Raw genomic sequence first — 20,993 nt, 5'->3', positions numbered from 1 at the left:
GCCCGTATCCACCGTGCTGCCAGCTCAGCAGTGCAGCACAGCACGGGCTCACGCTCCCCATCGCTCCCACAGATGCAGCCGGCACCACAAGACCTGTTACCGATGCCCAGGATGGCCTCGGAAGGGGTTTCTGTCAGGGAACAGTCTGCTGGCTAGGGTTACTGGGAGGCGTGCTTTCTTTGGAGCTTGTCTTCATGTTGGGCTGCTTTGGAATCGGGTATTCCTGGAATAGAAAACAGTGAGTGTTTTGTTGCTCTCCCCCTCAAACAGCTTCTTTTGAAAGTCTAACGTGGTCAGGGAACATTCCCATTGAGACTGCAGTGGGGTTGTGGCCAGTCCATGATTGTCCAAATAACTCTGCTGAGGGTTCTGCTGCTGCCCAGTGCTTCCATTGGCCTCTCAATTGCTGGGCCTTGTCCTGGGGGCCCCGCTGGGGCTGCAGCCAGTGCTGGCTCCCACTGAGTCTGCCTGGCCAAGAGCAGCCCCAGGGGCACGGGGCAGAGGCAGAGGGAGGTGGGGAGGAGAAAGAGCAGGGCCGAGTTTGCTCTTGAAAGGCAGAGGCGCTCTGGGGCCCGCTCCTGGCCAGGGACCCTGCCCAGAGCCGTGCCCTGCTGGCCGGGGCCTTGAGGGGCCGCTGTCCAGTGGGGCCCAGCTGTGCCAGCAGCTCCAGCCGTGCTGGGGAGCCTTGCCAGCTCTGGGCCCTGCTGTGCACGAGGGTCCCTGTGTGCCACTGGCAGCTGGGGCCTCAGCCACCTCCTCTCTGCACAGGAGCGCCTTGGGACAGGAGTTGGAAGACAGTGGCTGCACCTCACACCGACAGCGTGAGCAGCTTCTCCAGCAGCAGTAACGGCCTGGACAGCCCTCTCAAGTGTTCTGTGAAGAGGACCCCAGAACAACCGTCGACAAGGAAGCCTCTTATTGCCCCGTAGATCCCACTGCCACCTGCTCTCCCCATTGGCCTCCCCAAGCTGCCTTCATTCCTTTTTTTCTCTCAGTCTGTCCCATCCCAGCCAACCCGAGTTCCGCTAGGGACCCCAGGACCAGCCCAGCACCTTCCAGCACCTCCTCAGACCAACACATCCCTTCCCCTGCCCCTGAGCCCCCTGGCCTTGCCCTCTAGGCAATACTGAAGGTGACACCCCACCCCACCCCACCCCACCCCACCCCACCCTCCCCCCACCTCCAACTCCCGCTTGCAGGGTAGGCAATGGCCCATTCCTGTGTTGAAATAAAGAGATGGATTTGTGTCCTAGTTTGAAAGCAAAACCAGTGAGAGGCTCCAAGTCAGAAATACAATTTATTAGGAAACGGGAAAAAAAACTAAAATACATGCAATAATACAAAAGAAAAACCACTGACAGGGTCAGAATACAGCCTGACACCCTGCTAGTTAGGGTGGTGGTAGCAGTCCAGATGAAATGGACTTGTGGAAGTGGTGATCCTGTCGAAACAATCTGGTAGCTCTCATCCTCTGGAAAAGCAGTGGGTAAGGGCGGCGGTTCCTCTGGGAATCCAGTGGAGAGACTGCTTGTTGTGTCCCAAAACCCAGATTATATCCAGCTGGGGATGCTTAGCTCCTCCCCCATGGGCAGAGCATCTCACAGTGGGCTGATATCATTCTGCCTCATGCTGTGGGTCCTTGATTAGCCATGAAACAGAAATGGCTCGGGGAGGGAGTTATCTCTGAGTCATGTGGCAAGACATTGATGGGCCCATTAACAGGAGATAAGGAAGAAACAATGCCCCTCCTGGTTTCAGCAGCTCTTCAGGATGGCATTAGAATACATCTTTACACTGCAACCCAGGACAAGCGGTCACCCCAGTGTCCAGGTGGCAGCAGCAGCAAAGCCCACCCAGCACCAGCACTGACTGAGCTCCATGCCCAGCAGGAGCCGTGGATGCCCACGGTGTGGGCAGGCAGAAGCCAGGCAGGGGCTGCTGTTGAAATGGAGGTTTTGGGGGGTTCAATTAAGTTAGCAATATGGACTAAGCATTTAAATTTTAAATTGTAGAATTATGTGTTGAATTTTAACCTTTTACTTAAGAAACCTCTGCCATGGTACAAAGGGCATAGGAAAATGCAAATTTCTGAAGCTTCTTGCTATGAAGGACAATACCAGCGTAATAAATAGGGCAGGAGATCTTTCTCCTTTTTAATGCCTTTATTAAAAACATTCAGCTCAGGTTGGGGAGAAACGACAGGTCACCCGCACCCCACTGCTCCCAGGAGTGGCACGGAGGAGGAGGATGATGCAGCTGTGACCGCTGGTATGCAGGCAGAGCTGGGGCTTCCGTCCTCGAGGGAGTAGTGGGAATTCCACTTTTTTGGTCTAACATTCCAGGTCCTCTTCCTAGCTGACATCCTTTCAGGTTAGGGTGAAAAGTAAAAAGGATCTTAGCAGATACTGGATTAAGTTCCTCACCTTTGGACATTACTTAGGTTTCTTAGTTCCATGTTGGCTCATTGTTTTCAGGGTTTTTTTCCTGGAAAATTGCAAAATTTGGTGAAATGCATTCTCATCTGCATACTAGCTCTGGTGTCATCCCCCCCACCCTGCTACCTGCAGGCTCAGGTGAATCAGCAGGGGGACAATTGCGCTTGATTTCTAACCATTAACAGGTAATTGAAGAAAAACTATTAACAAGAGGTGATTGCAATGTGAAGCTACCAACAAGAAACAGTCAAAACTTCAACTCACAACAACTGGCCCTACCTGTTTAACTTTGCAGCCTTAAAAAAAAAGGACAACTTTTTTACACATAACAGTCCCCCCTTTTTTTCTTTGATCAGGCTGAAGCTTAAGCTTGCATCAACTTGCAATTTTTGGCTCATTAGCATAGAATTTCTTATAATTTTTATATTGATTATAAAATTCCTGAGCACTTTGGTGATCATAGTTACTCAATTTCATTCCTTTTTTTGTTTTTTTTCAGGTTAATTTCTTTAGAGATCCGTAGGTTATTCTGTACGGCAGATGTCACTATTTTAAATAAGCAGGGAAATAAGAAGAGCAAACTAACATGTGTACACACTGTGAAGAAGGCTTTAGTTTTCCAACCTCTTTTGAAAGTCCATGGGTTATCCCACAAGTGGAATCCAGTGCAGGAGTTCTTTCTTGATTTCTTACATATGCTAGTTTTCTTATTTCGTTTAAGATGCTTCAAACGACTGCTACAACTAATTTGATTTGATAAATTACTGTTTTGGTTTAGGTGAGTTGGTCATTAATATGATTAAGAGCTAATGCGGTCTGATTAGATATTATCTCTAATACTGCTTGTAGCTTCATAATTTTGTTTACTATATATTGCTTCTTCCATTTGGTTTTTCTTAAATCGCTGTATATAGGAACTGTTCAACTTGATCCAGATTCTTTGGGTAATATAAAGAAAGCTTGTTTTATAATCCTAATGATGCAACTGCCAGACCAGTCTCTTGGCAATTTAGTGGATGCTGTAGTAGCATAGATCCAAAACAGGTGTTTAGGGGTCTCCCGAAATGTATGATTAGTTTCTGTTGGGCCCTGCCAATATTTAGAAATTTCTTTCATTCTCCAAAAGAGGTTTATCTCTTTTTTATCATACTCATAAAGTCTATATGTTTTATTGTAAATGCACTTGTTCTCTTTTTTCTTAACAGGCCAAATTCTATTTGGATCTCTTGGGATCCACCGCGTAGCAGAGTCTTTTACTGCTAAATACCTTTTACAAGCCATTCTTCCTACTGGCGTACTGTACCCCTTCCTTTCCTTAACATACATTCTTCTCTTATTAGATTTTTACTTGGGGGTGTTGCTAAATGGTCTTGTTCTCTTCTTGCTTTTACTATTTCTTTTCCTCTGACCAGATTTACCAGGCTTGCTTCAGTAGCATCATGTTCAAAGTACCACCAGGCCTCTTCTACAGGGTGCTCTGCCAGGAGTTGCTGCCTAGAGGTGGCGGTGTTCCGGGCCATCCAATAGATTTTCTCATTCTCTTGATAAAAGATCAACTGGGAGAGGTTAACACAATTACGGCTTGTAATTGGTGTGGACTCTCAACAAAGAACTTACTTCTTCTTCCTCACAGAGGGGTTGGTAGTACTCACTGCACGGCTCTCTTGGGCTCCCCAGAGCACCACTAGCAATGAAAGCCATTATTACTACCCTTCCCAAGAGTCCGGTATGGGTCATCTTGCACAGCCTGCCCACCCGGCCTTGCTTCTTGGGGATTTTACTAAGGAGAAGTTCCCAAGCTCTTTAGAGTCTCTTCTATTTGCTTCCCTGGTTAAACCTCTCTTGATCTGTCCTTACTGATTTGGTCTCTCTTAGGGGAGTACTCTGCAGAAGCTTAACCCTCAGTCTTTGGTACTAAGTTGGGAGGACTTCACCAGAATTACCTATTAACAATTTTTAACTTTTACAAATCTCTTAAAACACTTTAGGATATGTTATGATTCTAAACTCTTTTCTTATGCAGTTCATCAGTCTTTTTGGCTCTTCCTTTTGAGTGTCAACTTTAAGTCTTTTGGTCCTTTTACAATGGTATACTCAGCTGAATTAACTCCTGATGTGGCTGAATCCTGTCCTGAGTTAGGGGGTGAGGGTGGTGTGGAATCTGATCCAATACCAGAGGGAAACACTGACCAATCTTGTCCAATGCTGGCGGGTGGGACTGGTCCTTTAATTCTCGTGATGTGGGTCCAACCCTTTTCTCTGGTCCGCACAGCTGAATTAGCGATGAGGAGTACCTGAAAGGGGCCTTCAAATTTAGGCATTAATGGTCTACTATTGCAGGATTATTTCAAAACCCAATCTCCTGGGTTAATGTTACGTGCTTTTCTGTCAAGAGGGGAGGTTTGGGGGAGGTATCCTCTTTTTCTAAGTCCTTCCAGGGTTCTTCCAATGACTTCTAAATATTTTCTGGTAGCTGCTTCTTCTTCCAAATAGTCTCCTGTGCTACAGGGTGTTAACAAGAATGGCAGTCCAAGCATCATTTCATAGGGTGAAATCCCTATATCAGACCGGGGTCTTGTTCTGATGCGCAAAAGCATTAGGGGCAAACACTTTAGCCAATTCATTTTTGTTTCTTCGATCAGTTTAGTTAATACTAATTTTTGAGAGTTTTGTTCATCCCTTCCATCCTCCCAGAACTCTGGGGGTGCCACGGAGTATGTAATCTCCATTTTATTCCTAAAACTTCAATTATATTTTGCAATGTTTGGGCCACAAAATGTGGACCTCGGTCTGAGTCTATGGTATTCACCATTCCATATCTGGGGATGATGTTCTCCAAGATTACCCTTGCCACAACCTGGGCTGTTTCCTTTTTTGTCGGGAAGGCTTCTACCCAATGGGTGAGATGATCTACTATAACCAGTAGATGCTTCTATCCTTACTCTGGGGGCATCTTAGTGAAATCCATCTCTATGCTCTGGAAAGGCCTGAGAGTCAATTCCCTCCCTCCAGCTGCTACCTTTTTCATAACCTTCTGGTTCACTTTTTGGCAAATTAAACAGCCTTTTCTAATTGCTTTTGCTAGGTCATATACACTTATGCACAAGTTATTTCTTAGGAAATGATCACATAGTCCTTGGACTCCTCAGTGACTTAAATTATGTGGTCCTGTTAGCACTGTCCCAGCAAGTGCTTTGTTTAGAAACACCCGTCCATCTGATCTTAACCACTCCCCTCGCTGCCCTTGGTGCAACTTTAAATCTTTTATAGCCTTTACTTTTTTTTTTACTAAATATAGGTTCTTATCTTCCTCCCTCCTCAGGCATGGTTTCTGCTTTAAAAACTTCTACCGGATCCCCTGGTTCTAAAGCTGCTTCCTTTGCTCTCCTGATCAGCTAGCCACGGTTTCACAACTTTAGGCTGAACAGTTTTGGGGGTCCAGTTGCTCCACAGTACCAGCAGCGCCTTTCGCTCAAAGGGGCTTGAGGCCTCTCCATTCCTCCTGTCCCTGACGGTACTGGCGTTTCCTTGCCTGCTCCTGGTGGTGGACTCTCCCACTCTTTTGTTACCTTGGATTGTAGGATAGAGTTGCTTGCCCCCCACATTTCCTCTAGCTATAGCGACCATGATACTAGCCTTGGCCTTTGCTTTTTCTTCTTGCCTCCTTAAATATACCTTCAATGCTTCTTTCAATAACTCATTAATGTCCTTCTCTGGCCAATCTTCAATCTTTTCCAGTTTTCTCTGTTTATCAGGCCAAGATGTAGTAAGAAATTGGACCTTTAGTAGCACCTGACCCTCCTTGGTGTCCGGGTCTGTTCTGGAGTACAACTGGAAGTTCTGCTTTAGGCAATTAAGCCAAGTAGCAGGAGTTTCATCCTTCTCTTGTGCACTCTTGAATGCTAATTCTGTATTAGTTGCATTGGGAACTGATTCTCTGATTCCCCCTGATTATCAAAGACCTGTACTCTATCATGGCCTTCCTTGCTTCCTTCCTCCTGATTAGGGTTCCAATTGGGATCCACTAGTGGCAATTTTTCTGCACCTGATGGCACTTGGGGCCCTGGATGATTATCTTTGTCCCAAATTCTTATGCTAGCACCTCTAATAATTCGGAACTCTTCTGGGGAAAATAATATATTTAGAATGGAATTCATTTCCCCCAAGTGCAGATATTTAGACCTAAGAATTGATCCACTTGGTTTGCAATACCCACAGGGTCTTCAACTAAATTCCCTAACTCCCTCTTGAATCCTCTCACCTCAGAAGCAGTTAGAGGAGCATTCACAAAACCAACACCTCCTGCTACTCCTCCCATAGGAACTTCTCTAAGGGGAAAAAGTCTCTCTACCTTGGAGGTCATGGATCGGGTACCGCAGTGTGGCCCATCTTCAGACACAAAATTACTCATTTGAGGGCTATTAGCATTAACCTGGACCTGCTGTAGGCCAACAGCTGTATCTGGTGATAAGAGGTTACCAGGTAAGGAGGCATTTGTCTCCCAGTTAGGAGGAGGTGGAGGGACAGCAGTAGGAGGGGGAGAAGAGCTTGAGTGCATGTTAAGTGGAGCTGGAGAAGGGGTGGAGCGTGCAGCAGCTGAAGGAGGCACTAGTGGGGGTGCAGAAGCAGCTAAAGGAGTCGAAGGGGGTGGTGAGGGAATGGCCCCCATGGCCGCCGGGGGAAGAGACGGATCTGCTATTTGAGGTGCCCGAAGGAGAGGGTTCTAAGGTGGAGGGGCATCAGGAGGCAAGTAGTCCAGGGGGTGCCACCTTTTACTAATCTCTTTAATTCCAGCATCCCCTCCTTCATTCCCCTCTTTTGTCCTCTGCACCTTACAAATTCGCACTCCTTCATCCTCGAAAGCACTCTTTAACCAACAAGCTACATATAATAATTGCTGGGGATCAGTATCCTCTCGAGCTGTCACACACTGACTCAGCTGTTGACACATCCACTTGTCTTTTGTCCCACACCAGAGCCATCCACCTTGCACATCCAATTCTGGCCACGCTTCTGAACAGTAGTGAATCATCTTAAATTTATCTAAGCCCTCTGTGGCCTCTATAGAGTCCCATGTCTCTAACAGTTCACCTAGGGGAATATGGGGAGTTATATTCCCCAGTCTCTGGCCACTTTCCTTACTATTACACCCTTCCATTTTTTCGGGCCTCAAAAATTACAAAGGTGCTTCTGCTACTGACAGGCAGCTCAAAAGTAAATCCTATTTGTGAAGTCCCAGCCTCCTCTGCCGAAACTCCAATATGCCTGACCCTTTTCGTCAGGACTTTGTTGAGACCTCGGCCTCCTTTGCCAAGACTCAACAAAAAAAACCTCAAGACCCTGGCCTCTGAGGCTGAGTTTGCCTGACCTCCTTTCGTCAGGACTTCGTTTGCCTACAGGACTTTTGGACTTGCCCAAATCCTACTCAGGACTTCTGAATTTGCCTGACGTCCCTTGTCAGGACTTAAAACAAAGGTATGGCCTGATTTTTAGTTTGCCTGACTTCCCCCTGTCAGGACTTACATTACCAGAGCTTTAAAAAACTCGGGATAGGCTTCCTCTGCCAGACCTTGTGCTTTGACTTCCGTCGTCAGGACTTAATAACAAAACTGCCTGATTTTCTAAATTGCGTAACTTCTTTCATTAGGACCTGTATCAGGGCTTTTGGGATGCGTGCCACTCACATACTATTTCCTCCCCATGCCCCGAGGGGGGTCCTCTTTACCCCTTTGGAGGCGCCTCAATCACCAATTCCACTCGCTTCCCCCTGTTCCCGGCCGGCCCCCTGGCGGGGGTGCGGAACCGCGGTACTGAGGGGTCCTCACTCGCTTCGAGGGCCCGAGCTGCCGGCCCTCGTCTCACTCACACACACTCGCTCGCCTCCCCCTCCTGCCGCCGGATACTCTCACCAGTCCGGCGCTGCTCCCTCTCACTGTCCCAAGCCGATCGTCTCTGATCCTGAGAGCCAGCTGTCCTGCAGGTCCAGGGCGGGCGGCCGTCCCAGTCCTGGTGTCCTCTTCAGGTGTGGATCTCCTGGACGAGACCCTAGCATAATAAATAGGGCAGGAGATCTTTCTCCTTTTTAATGCCTTTATTTAAAAAATTCAGCTCAGGTTGGGGAGAAACGACAGGTCGCCCGCACTCCCGCTGCTCCCAGGAGTGGCACGGAGGAGGAGGATGATGCAGCTGTGCCCGCTGGTATGCAGGCAGAGCTGGGGCTTCCGTCCTCGAGGGAGTAGTGGGAATTCCGCTTTTTTGGTCTAACATTCCAGGTCCTCTTCCTAGCTGCCATCCTTTCAGGTTAGGGTGAGGAGTAAAAAGGATCTTAGCAGGTACTGGATTAAGTTCCTCACCTTTAGACCTTACTTAGGTTTCATAATTCCATGTTGGCTTCTTGGTTTTAGGGGTTTTTTTCCTGGAAAATTGCAAAATTTGGTGAAATGCATTCTCATCTGCATACTAGCTCTGATGTCACCTCCTCCTGCTACCTGCAGGCTCCTGGGAAGCAGCAGGGGGACAACTGCGCTTGATTTCTAACCATTAACAGGTAATTGAAGAAAAACTATTAACAAGAGGTGATTGCAACATGAAGCTATCAACAACAAATAGTCAACCCTTCAACTCTCAACAACTGGCCCAACCGGTTTAACTTTGCAGCCTTAAAAAAAATGGATAATTTGTTGGGGCGAACACCCCAGGTGTGGAGACACGAGGCTTGACTCCATTTCAGAAGGCTGATTTATTATATATTCTATTAAAATACTACATTAAAACTATACTAAAAGAACAGAGAGGAAAAAATGACCAGAAGGCTACAAAGAAGAAGAATAGAATGGAATGCATAACAAAAATCTTGTGACTGCTCACAGGCTCAACACAGTTGGCTGTGATTGGTCATCAAGTGAAACCAATCCACATGGACCAATGGAAGATGCACCTCTTGCATTCCACAGCAGCAGATAGTTATTGTTTACATTTCTTTCCTGAGGCCCTCAGCTCCTCAGGAGGGGAAAAATCCTAGGAAAGGATTTTTAATAAAATATCATAGCTACAGATAACTTTTTTACTCATAACACCAGGAGAAGACCAGGGAATGCAGGAAGCCTAGACTAAGGAGCTCCTCTGTCTCCAAGCTGATCCAAACCAACAGACGTACTCAGATAAGCACCAGGGGACCACAGTGCACACACAAAGGAGAAAAGTTCAAAAGTTCAGTCATGACCAAGACCACAGCCTTCGGCCTCAGAGACCACCAAAGACCCCAGTGTGACCACCACAGGAAACAACGCGTGCCCAGAAGGGCGTGGATCTCATCGCCATGGGAGGGGAGGACAGGCGGGGCCAGGGGTTGAATGTGCATGAAGAGATTGTGTAATGCATTGCATATGGAACAGGTTTGTGAACAAAGATGTGGCTCGGACCAGGGCTCGGGGCACAAGTTTTCACAAGAGCCATCTCACCTGTGCCAGGCCCTGACACGCATCCCCACTTCATAACTACATCAGTTTGTGGAGTGGCGCTACAGGACATGAAATGTAACAACGCAGACACGCATCTCTCCAAGGTAAAAAAGGGGGCAGTTGAATTTCTGACTCCAACATTTACAGATTTCCAAAAGTGACAGTGGATTGGAGGGTGAAAGTGCCACTTCTCCAATGACAAACCAACAGTCCATCAAATTTCTCCTCCTGCAGAAAAGAATGCATAACAATACGTTATTTGCATAACGTGTGTGAGAAAGTTTGTTACAAGAATGTAAACATCAAAAGGTTTAGAAAAACTTGTCCTAGGGTGAGGTTATGATGCTTGCATCCCCAATCGTGTGTTCTGTTAATGCTGGATATTACGTACTGTGCCTTCACGACTGGCCCTGAAGAGCAAGGTTTGTTTTGGTTTGTTATCAGCCTGCTCCCCCACGGCTGGCAGGACACACAGACAGCTCAGTTCATAATGCAGCTTTTGCTTTTTGCTTTGCTTGCTGTTGCTTGCTTTGCTCTTGCTTCTGCTGTGCTCCTGCTTTGCTTTTGCTTTTTGGCTTCTGCTTGATAGTCAGTTTAGCTAAGCAGTACAGATTTTTCCCTGGACTGTTTTTCCTTTCCCTTTTTGAAACCACTCACACCTGCTCCAGACTGGGACCTGGGAAACACCGAGAGTTTGCATCCTGTGGCCTGCAGCAGCTATCCCCAGCACCGGAGGGAGCGACAACAAAGCCACCACTGGCAGGAAAGACTTTCTGAATTTGTCATCCTTTTCAGATGGGTGAAAGCATTGTCATCTGCTATTGTTCATTTTGTGTGCTGGGGGTGTTTTGCCTGTCAAATAAACAGGTTCTTTCCACTTCTCTGCAAGGAATCCTACCCGAACTGCTGGGGGGAAGGGGCCATGTGGGGTTGCTTTCTGGGGGGCCCCTTTGGAGGTTTTCTCCCAGAGTGACCCTAATCCAGGACAGAACATTAAAAACCAGGGCGACAGTGGAGTCTATTTATTCTGCATATGGCTTCACTGTGACCAGCGGTGGGAAGGGAAGGGAAGGGAAGGGAAGGGAAGGGAAGGGAAGGGAAGGGAAGGGAAGGGAAGGGAAGGGAAGGGAAGGGAAGGGAAGGGAAGGGAAGGGAAGGGAAGGGAAGGGAAGGGAAGGGAAGGGAAGGGAAGGGAAGGGAAGGGAAGGGAAGGGAAGGGAAGGGAAGGGAAGGGAAGGGAAGGGAAGGGAAGGGAAGGGAAGGGAAGGGAAGGGAAGGGAAGGGAAGGGAAGGGAAGGGAAGGGAAGGGAAGGGAAGGGAAGGGAAGGGAAGGGAAGGGAAGGGCTGTGTAGCCTCAGGGTCCGACAGGGCTGGTGATCAGCCCCAGAGACACAACAACCCAGGTGCAACCAGACTTGATTTCCAGGTCGAAACACTCGGCATAGCTGGCCTGGACTTCCCTGTAGGGCACGTGGGGGCTTTGGAGTCCCCCGTAAGGTGCACGACGGGGTGGGGCCCCTTGTGACACACCCAGGGATATTTTAGGTTTCCTCTGAGGCAGGGAGGGCAATGGGGTCCACTTCAAGTCATGCAAGGGATTTGGAATCCTGTGTGAAGCATGTAGAGGGTTTGGGATCTCTCCCAAGGTGTGCAGGGTGCTGGGATGTCTCCTGAGGCACATGTCGGGGTCCTGGGGTCTCATTTCACATGTAGAAAGGGCTGTGGACTCTCGTAAGCATGCAGGTGCTTTGTGTCCCTCCTGCTGTACACAGTGGGGCCGGAGTGTCTGCTGAGGCACGCAGGGGACGGGGACCTCCGGCAGTCCCTCCCGGGCCCGTGCGGCTCGGGGCTGCCGCGGCCCAGGGCCAGCCGCCGTGCCGGGATGGCGGTGGCGAGGCGCCGAGGCGGAGCTGCCCCGCCGGGTCACGATGCACCGGCACGGCACGGGCGGTGCTGAGCGCCGGGCAGGCGGCACCACCAGCCCAGGGGCCACAGCCCCGGCCCTGCCTCTTTTGGGGCTGGGCACAGACAGCCCCGTGGGACGGGCACCGCTCAGCGCCCCAGGGGACGGAACAGATGCCAGAGGAGCCCCAGGAGCCCTGGACAGGGCCCTGGCGTTGCCCGCCCGGCTCCCCGGGCCTGTGGCCATCCTGGGCAGCAGGAGCTCGCTCTGGGCCGTGCTCTCCCCGGCCAGCGGGGCTCCGGGCCAGCACCCGGCTCCTGCCACTGCCCTGAGAATGCTGAGGGGCTTTCGCGGCGGAACTGAACTTGAAAGGGACAGAATTCATAGGAGACTTGTTCTGGCCTTTTACAAGGTTAACTGAGAAACAACTTAAAATCCCAGGCTAAATCGTCTGCTTTAACGTGTGGGGATTCCTTCAAGACCCTTCCTAATTCCCGTGGTGCCGGGCCGGGCCACGTCCCAGCGAGCACCAAGACCCAGCAGCTCGATGGATGCAGCACGGCTGGCACCAGGGAAATGAGTCAGTGTCCCTACAGCTGCCTGCTCTGCCTGCACGGCTGTCACACAACAGCAATGTTACAGAAGGAACAGGCATTTTTACATCCTCACGACCGTGTGATCTTTGGTCCTGGCGGTGGATCAGAGAGAAAAGCCAAATGTGACAGAGTAAACGTGACTCTAGGAGAGGGATGCCTCAGCAGAGGGTCTGGGGACCTGTGGTGCCAGCCAGTGGCCCGGCACTCGGACACAGCAGCAAGACCCCAGACTATCACACTTCACCTGGGAGGGTAGAAAAGCTCAGGGGTTCTTTGTTCAAGGTCCTCCAGAGGCACCAGCTGAAGCTGCCACAGTTCCACCTTGATAAAACTGTTTAAAAAGATCCAGAGGTCTGACACTCTGCTGTGGAGGACATTCCACATGTTATATTTGCCCAATTATCCAATTTTAAAAGAAGCCACAAAAACAACCAAACAAAATGAAACGAAACAGCAATTTGAATTATGTAGCTTAATATATATACAATTGAATACATTCAAAATATTGACAGTATCATTTGCTGGAAGTAACGAATAATTTGGTCCTGATAATAGCGTATAAGCAAAAATAACCATGCGGGGTATGCGTGGGGTACGGAGTGCAGGGCTTTTGGACCCCCGTCACCTCACGTACTAGCGTGTCAAGCCAAAATTCCCCTTTTTATGCTGTATGTCATTACCATCTCCTCCCATTTTCAATTCATCACACTTGTATCACTGCCCTCATCATCACCTTTACCACGCATGCTCCACACTTCTTTAAGTAAGTTGTACCACTGTTTGGGGATCTTCTTTGAGGAAGGCCTCTCCTCTTCCTCCATGTCCTGTAGTTCACCTTTTGGATTACACATGCGCACCAAGCTGCTACAGTATAAGCCAATACTGTGTTCTAACATTAAAGCAGTGGATCTCATATAATCAACATTTTCCTGGTGTCCAACCAAATTCTCCTCTCTTCCACTAAATTTAATCATAGTTATCTCTTGCTTCCTCCTGTTCTGAACATCTGCAGGAGACCTGTAGGGAGAGGGATAAACCCTCCTCTCCCTTTCTTGCTTGGCATTACACCTTTAACTGTTTTATTATTTCCAAATATTAATTACTTTATTAATATTGATTACTCTTTCAAATTTGTCAGCATGAATGATATCTATTTACCACACACAGTTCTCATCTTTTGGGCATTTAGGAGCTTTTCATTTTGCTTTGCACCCAAGAAAAATATACCCCCAAATGTGCACAAATAACTCCTTTCGCATATCCTCCTTTTCAGCTGGTTTTTCCATTTTTCTCTGCTATCTTGTCCTCATCTTTCCACGAGTCCTGTGTCTATTCAAGTCCAGCCTGGGACCGTGCACGCATTCGCTTTAGTTCTGTAGTGATTTATGCCCAGCCATCCTGCCAACCACACCCATTTCAATGTTGCAACAACCTAACTCTGGGCTGCAGTATGTGAATCACACTCTGCTGTGTGAGATGGCAGAGCACCAGAGCAGGCTCTGAAGAAGGGGCATTCGGTACATTAGTGAAGTGAGTGCTGGAACCTGGGCTAGCTCTTAGAACTCCGGCACTACAGCAGGAGTCGGGAACTGCCTCGCTATGGGGATTTACCAGAGGCAGAGCCTGTAGTGCCACTTGCTCTCCAGTGCCAGACACAAGCCACGACAGGGACGAGGCACAGGAGAAAGGAGGAGGCGTCCCGTCTTCAGGTTCCGCAAGGAACACCTTAGTCCAGGCGAAGAGAACAGGATGAAAAGCCCCTAGCTGTACTGCCCAAGGGGTTTTGTACACATACAAGTCATGGGGTGGATGCAAACAATGAACCAATAGGGAATGCTCAGGAGAGGAGTGAGGGGATTACATCAAGTGTCTGGGGCCAGTTGGGGTAGGAGGGTGGAGAGGATGGGTCACAAGGGCCAATGGGGCTCCCAGGAGTAGGGGAATTCCAAAGGGGAGTTGCAGTCAGGGATTGGCCCAAAGGTTTGGGAACCAAGGGGCTGGGTTGCCTTGACAGGCAGGGAAAGAGCTGGAACAATGGGTGGGGAAGGGCACGAGGAACAGTTTGGAGGGAGGGTAAAACCCACAGGTGAACCAAGTCAGGAAAAAAATGGGGGATAACAGAGCCCTTAAACAACACTTAAAATGAAATCAATAAAATAAATTTGAACTGCAACAATAAGAGCATCTTGAGGGACGCAGCCTGACCAGCAATGTCAGCAGGCAAAAGAAAGGTTTTGCTAAGCAATGGCCCTTTGATGAAGCAAAACATTGACAATCAGGGCAGTCCATTCATGCGGACGGGCGCACACTCTGGGGGTAGAGCTGAGGCCATGAGGTCACAGCAGGGCTCTGGGGTCACAGCAGGCTGAGCTCTCAGCAGGCCCTGAGGTCACAGAGGTGCCAGAGGTGCCAGAGCCCCGTGGTTGCAGAGCAGCACAAGGAGCCAGCACTCAGTCCCTGAGCACAACTGTTGCGGCAGCAGCGGCGGTGGCAGCAGCGGTGCTGACGTTGGGACAGCGGTGTCGGGACAGCGGTGGCAGCAAGAGCTGCGGGACTGGCGGAGGACAAGGCACCATGGCCCTTGCTCTGCGCCTCCTACTCCTGCTGCTCCTGGCCGTGGCCCTGCCTGCCAGGGCTGCCCAGGCTGCTCCGCTGCAAGCGCGGCGAGCAGGTGAGCCGGCAGCCTGGCTGCCCTTTCCCGGGACAGCGCTCCCGGCTCCCTGGGAAGCGCTGGGGATGGTTTTGCCCAGGGCTTTTGGGAGGGTTTCCTCTGTGGGAGGGAGAGAGACCCCACGGGCCCTGGGCTACTCCAGCCACCCCTCCAGAGATGTTGCAAAGGGCCTGCAAAGAAGTTGGAGAGTGACCAGGAGCCAGCCCAGAGCTCCCCAGGCCCCTGTGCACCTTTGGCCATGTCCATTCACATCTGGCTCCCACAGCCTTACCCAACACCCCTGCATTGCCCAGTTCCCTGTGGCAGAAGGGGATCCCAGCACACCATGGAAATGGTTCTGGTCTCTGCTCCCTTCTAGCCTGGAATCGTGACATGGATTTTCAGGAAGTCCTGATGAATGATGGTTTGAAGTTCCTGGAGGATGCTGGAGGCAAGTTTTCATTCTGCCTTTCCTTAGTGAATAATAAGGGTCAGTGCAACAGAAGCTCACTTATAAACCATTTCCCTTAACAAAATCTTAAGATTAAAAGAATCTGGAAACCTTGCCCTGCTCCCTTCTGGAGGCCTGAGGGCTCCCACAGGATCACTGTCAGTGGGAGGAAGGAGTATTTAGCTTTCAATCTTCCTCCCGTGTGCTGTGCCAGTGTGTCCTTCCGTGTGCTCTGTGCAGTCACAGAGAAGAGCAGAGAGGGAAGGGGCCGGGCCCAGGGCTGTGCCCCGGGGCTGAGCCTTGTGGGCAGCCTGAGGATCTCCTGCAGTGCCACAGGAGCTCTTCTGTCCTGCCTTTCTTTGCAGCTGAACCTGCCGGTGAAGGGCCCACATCCAGGACTGAGGCTCTGGGAGATGCTGAGGGTAGGTCAAGGCCTTTCCCCTGGGAGAGCTGCCAGCTCAGAGCCCAAAGCTGGGCCAGGGAGGCAGCGCTGCAGGTGCCAGCACAGAACCATGCACGTGTGTGCCCGCGCCCTGCACGATCCCCTCACCGCTGCTGCGGCTCAGTGGTGCCCGTGCAGATCAGCAGAGATGTCAGAAGCTTCTGTGGCTGTTGAGTTACAGGTGTGTCTGCAGGGAGGACTTCTCAAGCTCCAGGGCTGGATGCTTGGCCCCAACCCAGCTCCCATGGCAGGGGTGAGTAGTGTGTCCCTGCTGACCCCACAGGCTGAGCCCTGCTTTTGTGGGATCCATTCCTGGGAAATGGAACTACTTTCTCTTAAGGTCCTCCGACAGGAGAAACCAAAGACATGGCAGGCAAGAAATTCCAGGACCCATTAGTAATCATGTGGCAAATGCTGAAGGAACGTCTGCAGAGAAGACAAGGTGGGTGCATTTCCCTCATTCTTCCCCTGGGTCTCAGCAGCCGGGGAAGACTTTGGCTGCACATCTAGACACGCCGTGCCTGGCACAGCTGGAAGGGATCCATGGCAGCCTCGCTGCCCCGCTGCTGCTTTCACGCCCTGCAGGGCTGTTTCCCAGCCTGGCCTGGCTGCAGCTTCTGCCCAGCCTCTGCAGGAAGGCATTTGGCATCAGCTGACAGACAGCCCAAACTGGACCACCGGACATGCCCACCCTCAGATCCCCTGCACTTCCTGGTGTCCAAGCAGATCAGATGTTGGGGCTCTTTGGGGAAGGAAGCAGCCTTGGGTTGTCCCAAAATCCTGAGTGTTTTCTGATCCTTATCCATTCCTTTCACAAGTGATGCCTCCTGAAATTGTCCCCTTCCCCATTCCCAGTGAGGAATGTTTCCATCTGATCCAGCTGTCTCTTTTCCATTTTCCAGAAATGAAAGGAGAGCCTGTGCAGAAGGAAGCATTTCCCAGAGGAAGCAGTGGTTCTGTGCCAGCCTCTGCTGCAGGAAGGGAGGCCATGCCAGGCACAGACACAGGAGGTAATTGCTGTGCCTCTGGGCCTGAGCCCTGCTGAGGCTTGAGCTGCCCTCTCTGCTGCTTGGCCTAGAGCGGCACAGCCCAGGGGAATTATCCCGAGCAGGCTCAGGGCACTCGGGTCCTGAGCAGTCCTGCTGGGGTCCCTCCTTGGGAGACATGTCCTGAAACCTGGCAGCGACTGCACGGGGTGCCCACGGTGGGGAAAGGACAGAGGGGGAGAGCAAGGCTCCAGTGTGTCCTGAGAGGGCCTGGCTTGTTGCCCTTGGGATCTGGGGGGTGTCCCCACAGAAGGAGGGCAGGAGGGACAGAGGGAGGTAGGGAGGCATAGCTGTGGCACTGCCTGCTGCAGTTTGCCCCATGGCTTTAGGGAGGATTTCCTCTGTGTCTGAGGGAGAGAGCCCCAGGGCCCTGTGCTGCTCCAGCCACTCCTCCCTGGGATGTTGCTGAGGGCAGGGAAAGGGTGTGGAGAGTGACCAGGAGCCAGCCCAGAGCTCCCCAGGCCCCTGTGCACCTTTGGCCATGTCTATTCACATCTGGCTCCCACGGCCTTAGCCGACCCCCTTGCAGTGCCCAGTTTCCTGTGGCAAAACGGGATCCCAGCACACCCTGGAAAGTGTTCTCATCTGTGCTCCATTCTAGATGAAGTTGCTGGGAAGGCTTCTCCATCAGCTTGGATGAATAAAGTTTTGAAGCCCTTGGAGCCTCCTGCAGGTATGTTCTCAGTGTGCCACCAAGGAAGAATTGTAGACAAGCGGGCAGGAACCAGGTGACAGAAGCTTCTGTGGCTGTTGTGTTACAGATGTATCTACAGGGAGGACTTCTCCAGCTTCTCCAGCTCCTACCTTGGATGCTATACGCAAGCCCAGCTCCCATCACAGTGGTGAGTAGTGTGTCCCTGCTGACCTCAGAGGCTGAGCCTTGCTTTTGTAGGATCCATTCCTGGGAAATCGAAATATTTTTCTCAAAGGTACTCCAACAGGGAAAGTCCAAGATACAACAGATAAGATGTCCCTGCAACCTTCCAAACAGATGAGGCAAGAGCTGAAGGAACCCCTGCAGACAAGAGAAGGTGGGTGCATTTCTCTCATGCTTCCCCTGGGACTCAGCAGCCGGGGGCTTTGGCTGCACATCTGGACACGCCGTGCCCGGCACAGCGGGAAGGAATCCATGGCAGCCTCGCTGCCCCGCTGCTGCTTTGACGCCCTGCAGAGCTGTTTCCCAGCCTGGCCTGGCTGCAATTCCTCCCCAGCCTCTGCAGGATGGAATTTGGCATTAGCTGACAGGGTGCCCCAACTGTACTGTGGGCCTGATATCCCCTGCCATTTCCCAGTCTCTGAGAAGATCAGGCGGTGCAGCTGTTTGCACAAGGGAGTGCACTGGCCTAGCCCCAATTACCTGGGCTTTTTCCTGATCTTTATCTGTGACTTAGACAAGCATTGCCTCCTGAAGGTGCCACCTCCCCAGTGGGGAATATTTCCATTTGATCCAGTTGTCCCTTTTTTCCTTTTTCAAGTGATGGACCAAAAGGCTGTTCAGGAGGAGGAACACTCAGGGAGAAGCAGTGGCTCATTGGCAGCCCCTGCTGCGGGAAGGAAGGCGATGCCAGACACGGGCACAGGCACAGCAGGTAGTTGCTGTGCCAGGCTCAGCCCTGGCCGGGGCTGTGTGGCAGCAGCTCTTCCCCCAGGGCCTGCCCTTGCCCGGCCCGGCAGCAGCCAAAGCTGGAGGCGCCTGGGCTTCCAGGCCTCTGGAGCTGGTTCAGAGCCCCGGGGAAACGGGACTGGTGCAGCAAGGTCCCTGGCGCTGCAGCTGCTGCGGAGCTGGCCCTAAGTGCCCAGAGGCCCAAGGCACAGGAGCAGCCCCGAGCGAGAGCCCTGCCACCAGCCCAGGGCCAGAGCCAGTCCTGGCTCCCGACTGAGCAGGGGCTGCGCTGGGTCCTGACAGGGCCTGAGCCTGTCCCCTGGGGCTGGGGGTGCTGTCCCGGGGCAGGGAGGGCCAGGGCTGGCAGTGGCTGCTCAGGGTTGGCTTTGGCCTGTGTCCCTGGCAGCAGCCACTGCCCAAGCAGCTGCGCTGCCCCCGGGCTCTCCTCCCGGCCTGCTGGGCTTTGTTGGCTGGCACAGCCTTTTCCCAGGGCCGGCAAGGTGCCTGCAGGCCCCAGCTCTGGGGGAAACAGAGAACGTCCTGCCCGTATCCACCGTGCTGCCAGCTCAGCAGTGCAGCAGAGCATGGGCTCACGCTCCCCATCGCTCCCACAGATGCAGCTGGCACCACAAGACCTGTTACCGATGCCCAGGATGGCCTCGGAAGGGGTTTCTGTCAGGGAACAGTCTGCTGGCTAGGGTTACTGGGAGGCGTGCTTTCTTTGGTGCCTGTCTTCATGTTGTGCTGCTTTGGAATCGGGTATTCCTGGAAGAGAAAACAGTGAGTGTTTTGTTGCTCTCCCCCTCAAACAGCTTCTTTTGAAAGTCTAACGTGGTCAGGGAACATTCCCATTGAGACTGCAGTGGGGTTGTGGCCAGTCCATGATTGTCCAAATAACTCTGCTGAGGGTTCTGCTGCTGCCCAGTGCTTCCATTGGCCTCTCAATTGCTGGGCCTTGTCCTGGGGGCCCCGCTGGGGCTGCAGCCAGAGCTGGCTCCCACTGAGGCTGCCTGGCCAAGAGCAGCCCCAGGGGCACGGGGCAGAGGCAGAGGGAGGTGGGGAGGAGAAAGAGCAGGGCCGAGGTTGCCCTTGAAAGGCAGAGGCGCTCTGGGGCCCGCTCCTGGCCAGGGAGCCTGCCCAGAGCCGTGCCCTGCTGGCCGGGGCCTTGAGGGGCAGCTGTCCAGCTGGGCCCAGCTGTGCCAGCAGCTCCAGCCGTGCTGGGGAGCCTTGCCAGCTCTGGGCCCTGCTGTGCACGAGGGTCCCTGTGTGCCACTGGCAGCTGGGGCCTCAGCCACCTCCTCTCTCCACAGGTGTTTCTGTGCATCCTCAGCAGATGGGCCAAACAACGCAGGCAGTGGGAACTTGACAGTTTATCCCAGCTATCCACTTCTGCCTGTATCTGCCCTGCCATGGCTGCAGCAGCGTCATGAGGCCGTCCCAAAACCCACCCCTCCACAACGAGACCCTCTACCCCCGAGCCCCCTTGTCCTGTTCCCTGGCCAGGACTGAAGTTCGGCAGCCCCTGTCTGCCAGGGCAGGGCTTGGCCCACATTTTATGTTTAAGTAAAGAAATGGAGTTTTCACAGTTGTGTCCACGTGGTAGCAGCAGCAAAGCCCACCCGGCACCAGCACTGCCTGAGCTCCATGCCCAGGAGCAGCTGTGGATGGCCACGGTGTGGGCAGGCAGGAGCCAGGCAGGGGCTGCTGTGCCCAGCGGCGGGGCCCCGAGGGGATGGGGGAGCCCATGCTGAGCGTCCCTGGGCTGACGGCACATTTCCTTCTGTGGCATCATCTGGGCCTGGACCTGAAGAGGCACAAAGGGATATTTTGGGGTCCCTGCTGAGGGGTGCAGGGATCCCTCATGAAATAAATGGGCAGGAGATCTTTCTCCTTTTTAATGCCTTTATTAAGAAGAATCAGCTCAGGTGGGAAGAAATCGACGGGTTGCGCCCTCGCCGCCGCTGCTCCCAGGCGTGGCACGAAGGAGGAGGACGATGCAGTTTTGTCCGCTGGTCTGCAGACAGAACTGGGGACTCTGTCCTCACGGGAGAGTCGTTGAGTCCTTGGTTTGTTGGTTTAGAAACCCGGGGGGGTCTCTTTAATCAGTTTCTTTTCAGGTTAGGGTGAGAAATAAAAAGATACAAGCAGGTACGGGACAATGCTCCCATCCTTAGACGTCACTTTAAGTCACTTGTTGGCTCGTGATTTTAGGGGTTTTTCTTATAAAAACTGTAAAACTGTAAAAACCCAGGTTGCACTGCATTTCTCATTTGCATGTTGTCTCTGGTGTCACTGCCCATCTCTTTACCCTGGAGGGTTTCCCTTGGTATCTTCTTGGCATGCGGCCAGCATCAGGGAAACAATCAGTTAATCACCGGCCATCAATGAGTGATTAAGGGCTTTTCTT

At 51.9% G+C, this 20,993-nt stretch overlaps 2 long non-coding RNA genes across 2 annotated transcripts; both read left to right on the top strand.

Moving 5' to 3' along the window:
* The first annotated feature begins 16,852 nt into the window (after window positions 1-16,852).
* LOC135293008 (uncharacterized) lies at window positions 16,853-18,014 on the top strand. Its single transcript, XR_010355149.1, has 4 exons — window positions 16,853-16,947; window positions 17,585-17,656; window positions 17,745-17,825; window positions 17,913-18,014. It is a non-coding gene; the product is annotated as an uncharacterized LOC135293008 (long non-coding RNA).
* Window positions 18,015-18,467: 453 nt separating this feature from the next.
* LOC135293022 (uncharacterized) lies at window positions 18,468-20,154 on the top strand. The gene is made up of 3 exons (XR_010355173.1): window positions 18,468-18,572; window positions 19,201-19,366; window positions 19,897-20,154. It is a non-coding gene; the product is annotated as an uncharacterized LOC135293022 (long non-coding RNA).
* The last annotated feature ends 839 nt before the right edge of the window (window positions 20,155-20,993 follow it).

This window comes from Passer domesticus, unplaced genomic scaffold (genome assembly GCF_036417665.1).
Source record: "Passer domesticus isolate bPasDom1 unplaced genomic scaffold, bPasDom1.hap1 HAP1_SCAFFOLD_63, whole genome shotgun sequence".
Classification (NCBI taxonomy): domain Eukaryota; kingdom Metazoa; phylum Chordata; class Aves; order Passeriformes; family Passeridae; genus Passer; species Passer domesticus.
The sequence above is the reverse complement of the archived record's forward strand: the minus strand, read 5'-3'. Positions and strand labels throughout refer to the sequence as shown.